Here is a 5,557-nt window from a genome sequence, read left to right on the forward strand (position 1 = left end):
CTCCCAAAGGTGGTCATCTTCCGTGCCATCCATGGCGTTAGAAATGCCGGTAACCTTAAAGATGTTTGCGACCATGACGGCTGACAACTAACGCCACGTGTTTAAAATGTACCTGCAGACTTATGGAAAAGATGTCCACTTTAGTCACCCAGTCGGCGTCATTCTATTGCTGACCGCGGCTATCCACTCGGCATCGGAGCGTTGAAACTTAACTTTGAATGCGTGGTTGACGCACACTTCGAGCGGCTGCAGCATGCTCGCCATGCCTACAGGGTTTGGTACTGTGAAAAAGCAGCCAGCGCCATCGAGTAGCGCATTGAAGAACTGGGAAGTGACTGTTTCAGTTTTTCTCCCCCCCCCTCCCCCCCCCCCCCCCTCCCATTTCTGCGTCCCAAAATGGGGGTGCTTTACACGAGGGTGGGTCTTACACGAATAAATGTGGCACTCAGTAGTTGTCGACTGCATGGTTATCCACGAAGTCCTCATGTGGACCTCACAAAACCCGACGTCCTGGACGTGGCCATGCGATATACTATACACACGGTATAGTATCGTCAGGAGCAAAGGCAAGGCGTCTTAGCTCTCAACGGGTATTCGGAGTGGCCGAATGACAGCAGCACATCTCGACGAAGTAGAAATACTTCGAAGATTTGAGTGAACATTGATTTGATTATCGTTGAAAGTGGCATTGTAACACGGGTGTAAACCCTACTGCTCGAAGAGAAGCAACGGTTCAATACACTTTATTTAAAGCGGAGAGGGGGGGGGGGGGGAGAGAATGCAAGAATAACAACAGGCATGTTTGTCAATCATCCACTAAGAGCAGCTGTCCTCCCATTGTTAATATGTATATTGGTCGCACTCTCATCGATGTCCGCTTCTTGAGAGCAAAAACAAAGAGCAGACTTATTTTTGTGTCGTTCGGTCTCACGTAGTATTTTTTATTACTCGTGTTTTACTGTCGCAAAGGGTCCAACTTGCTCCGAGATCCGAGCAGCGTGCTCTCTGCTATACCGTGAAAGCACGAGCTGATGGGCGAGTTGGTTTTGCATGATAGTGACGTAACAGCGCAACGGTACAAGGCCAAAAAAGAGAACGGAGGGAAGGGAAGAAAGGAACACAACACAGCGCTGAGCTAGAGTTAACTTCTAGTTGACTCTAGCTGAACTAGCAACTGAGGTTCATTTGGCGCGCTGCGCGCATACGTAGACGCGAGCAAATCAAAAATGAAAAGCAAAAATACAATGGACATGTTGAACTCTCACACACCGACACTCACGCTAAACGACAATGACTAACCAGTCCAATGCAAGAAAAAATATCCTCGGATGGGGCGCTAGAACAGTTTTCACCAAGTTTCTTGATCTCTGTGGCCTCACTTATCTATCGACAAAGTATTTTGGCTACAACGTGGGAATATTTGAACCCTGGGACGCATTGGCAATCGCGACAATGGATTCCTAGGTTACGGGAATCTGCATCGTCAACACTGTTGCGGTGATCCCTTAGCCTATCATTCGAGCATCTCCCCGTATGGCGAATGTAAAAATTGCCACAAGGGAGAGGCATCGAACAAACCACTTTTTTCTTTTTTTTACGCTTCACAAACCTCATGTTTTATCGAACATTCAGGGACAGTTTTCCCAAGGTTGTTGACACGATTACACACACTTGTTGTGTCCCTTGCGTCTCTTCCCTCCACTTTCTTTTTGGCCTTGAGCCGTTGCGCTGTTCGGCACCATCTGTGCTATCGTGATGGACCGCGTGCGGCGCATTCCTGCCGAGCAAGCAGACTGGTGGCCAAGTCACCGTTTGTCGCCGCTGCGTCGCTGCGCCGGTCGTCGGAGTCGCACTGCGCCGCGCGCACCTTCGAGGTGCGTGGGCGCCAAATACTGGGTGTGAGAAGAAAAGAAACAGAAGACACATGAGTGTAAACAGCAGTTACCCTCAAAAACAACCCGAAGGGTTGAAGCCCGTCTAGTCTAAACAAAAGAGCTTTGCGCCTGCCCTGTGTGGCTGACTGCCAGGAAGACAGCAGAGGCTGGGCCACCGCGCTGACACCCGTGCGCGAGATAGAAAATGAGGAAGAAGAAAGCGGCTCCGACAAAAAGAAAGGGAAAGATACAAGGATAATGTATTTTCCCCCTTCAATAAGAAGCGCTGGAAGGTAAACATGGAGCCTGCAAACGACAGCTGCGTGACACTCGCGGCGCGGCACGCGCACCTCGCCCGCAGCCTGGGCGGCATGCGCAGGCGGCTGTCTCTGCCCTCGGCCGGATTCAAGAACGAGGTCGCCGCACGAGCGCCGCGCGTCACTCGGCGCATTCCTGGCACTGAGCGTCCCGAAACTTCCGCTCATTTCTTCCCGGCTGTTTGGCAAAGGCAGATCGCTAGTGCAGTAAAAACGGTATGAGCGCGCACTTCAGGGTGCCATTTCGTTCTTATTGCGCAGGACTTCGCTTGCGGAAGAAAACCCCAGGGCATGCCCTCTACTGCCGCGTGTCAGCGACCGACTGTAGCCTACAATAGCCACTTTAACCGCTGTGGAGCGGCCCCCGTGGAGCATTCGCCCACTGTGTTTCCTCTTTAGTGGTTTCGTCACAAGCGTCAGCGACATTCCAACATGTTAAGCTGTAGTTCCTGAAAAAAACGAAGAGCAAAGAGTGCGCGGAAAGGGTCGTAAGAAAATGCGCTGGGAGACGCTCTCCACTGTCATGACGCCGGAACAGCCGGGCGTCATAGCAAGCATAGTGGGCATACAAGAGTGAAAACATTTAGACGCCACACCTCAGCGGTGCGGCAAGAAAGTGTGCCTTGTAAATTTAATCACTTTCATGCAGCTTAGGATGACACAAAGGAGAGCTGGCCGCTCGATCCTTGCAACCTGTTCTTTGTTGTCATGTACGGTGTAAAGGACGCTGTATATACATAATGTGCACTGCGCTCGTTCAGGGGATTGATACGCTCAGAATTCTTTCTTTCTGCACACAAAGACGACAAAATAAGTACGAGGAAGACAGAACGAGGCGCAACTTGCAACTAATTTTTCCAGAAAAAGCAGGTGACTTTTATACCCAAAAAGGTTAGGGATAATGAGATAGATAGGAAAGTGCAGGGCAAAAAAAAAAAACGGAAAAGGCACAGAAGCAGGGCACAGGCCACTCTAACACATCTAGAAAGGTAAAATCTTTGTCATACAATGTCACAGACAGCGTACTAACGCATGAAATACGGCACTTCCTAATATGGTAAGCTTCAACCTGTTCCCGCGCAAGCGTGTCAGTACTCCTGCACAAGGTGCTAGTGCCTTGTAGCCTTGCATCGCACATTTGCCTTTTTGCTTTCTGTTTCACATCATTTTCTTTTTCATATTAATTAATGTGTACCGGCAAGAGTGAACCGGTGCCGTCCCTCAGGGACAAACTCTGTTCCCTTAGGCGCTCATTGACAAATCGGCCCGATTGCCTAATGTACAGCTTCCAACATTGCAACAAAATTTTGTGCACTACCCCCTTTTTCACACTTCACAAACTGGTTCACATGTCTAATATTACAGTCTGAGTTGTTGCTACTATCGTGTGTTATTTTACCCTGCACATGCCAATCTATCTGATTATTCCTTCCCTTTTTGGGTGTAAAAGTCGTCTGCTTTTTCTGAATAAAATAGTTGCAAGTTGCGCCCCGTCCTGTCTTCCTCGTCCTTATTATGCCGTCTTTGTGTGCGCGAAAAATAATTCTGAGAATAGACCAACTGGCCCCACAACAAATAATAATGGCTTGAAACACATAAGAATTTATCTTGTGTTGCCGCGTTATTTAGTGCCCGATAATTAAGTGACACTATTCTCTGGGCGCAACGAGTAAACTTTAGTATGGCTGCAGTTCCTCGAAATAGCTGCAAATTCCTCCGTCAGATTTTCACGCAAGTTCGCTTGCGTGAACACTTCTGTTCACTCTCATATTCCAGATATTCTCACCTAAAAGATCACTGTCGCGATTGCGGGAAATAAAGAAAGAAAAAGTGCTGCACTCTTGTTACAAAAACGAAGATTTTGTTTCGCCACCGGGACAAGACAACCAGGGAAATAATTGAAGCTTATTTCATCAGAAAGAATCATAGTGTGTCAGCTAGCCTTCCTTGTCGTTGGTTAATAAAGAGGTCTAATTTCTAGATAACCCATGGCCTTTTTTTTGGCTTGGGGTAATCAGGTGAGGTTGGGAGGGGGGGTGAGGCTTTTGATTGGACTTCGCCACACGTCAGATGAGTGCTCATAGTTGTACTTTCGTGATTTTGCTTGTCAAAGTGCTCGATGTCCTGTCGTATCACGTGATTTTCATGTATAAATGTTTGATCTTGTGAATAAAAAACTTTGTTGCGAGTCAGCGCTCGTCAGTGTTGTCTTCTTGCTTTTGTCCGTCGTCTAGTTCGCGCTGTACCGCCCACAATGAAAGGATTGAAACCGCCTTCCCGGATCGCTCACCTCCATTGTTGGTCATTCACGTTTTCGCAGTGTCTTAGCTAACACTGTATAACTAGGACTGTAACAAAGCTTGTAAATATTGGTACGTGGTGGCAAGCCAAGGAACCGAACGACATGATGACCGACGAAATATGATTTTAATGGCTGCGGGCCTAGCGCGAGCGCTCCGTCCTGCGCTATAGCCCGCTTCTTCGTCATCTTCTTCGTAACATTACACGGGGCTACCGAGCGATCGTCCTAATCGATTGCGTGAATTCTGAAGCATGAGCTGACAGTGAGGATGGTCAGAAAGGATAGAAGAAGATGAAAGGCTTGCCACCACGATGGATGAGATGATCTGATGAAGAGTTGCCCCCGGAGCTTCAGGGCCAGCGGTCGGTCGCCCAGAGCCGAAGGTGAAGGTTTATGGACTTGCCGGGCAGCTTGGGCGGAGGTGCTGTCTTGGTTCTTGTCGTCGTCGGGTCATAACGGGTCTGGTCCTCGTCGCCGTGTCTTATGTTCGGGGCTGGGGATGGGGCGGGGGGAAGCGGCTGGTCATTTCTGGTCAAGTAGAGCTGGGGCGAGCCGTGCGGCGGAGTCCATGTCCCCGAGGCCGACGACCAAGGCGAGCAGAAGGCGGCGGTGCTCCACGGAACAGGATGACGATGTACCCCGCACCTCACACCAGGTGATACGTCGTCGCAAGCCAAGGAACCGAACGACATGATGACCGATGAAATATGATTTTAATGGCTGCGGGCCTAGCGCGAGCGCTCCGTCCCGCGCTACAGCCCGCTTCTTCGTCATCTTCTTCGTAACAATATTTTGAATAATATTATATAGCCAGGAAGCAGTCATGCCTATAATTCAAATGTTTTTTATAACCGCTCCCCTCTGTAATACAAATAAATAAGTAAATAAGCTGTCGGGCAGCCTTTTAACCTCAAGGGTTATACAAGAACAACCATACGAATGAGCTCCGAAGAAAATCGCGGAAATTCGCTTTGCTTTTCAGGTTCTTCCGCTCGCTTTAATTTACACCACAAGGAATCCGGGACTGCGCCTGGCCAGTGCCGCTAAGCCTGCCTATAACGCTT

The sequence above is a fragment of the Amblyomma mixtum genome, chromosome 3 (genome assembly GCF_055824585.1).
Source record: "Amblyomma mixtum isolate Tamu chromosome 3, ASM5582458v1, whole genome shotgun sequence".
NCBI lineage: Eukaryota > Metazoa > Arthropoda > Arachnida > Ixodida > Ixodidae > Amblyomma > Amblyomma mixtum.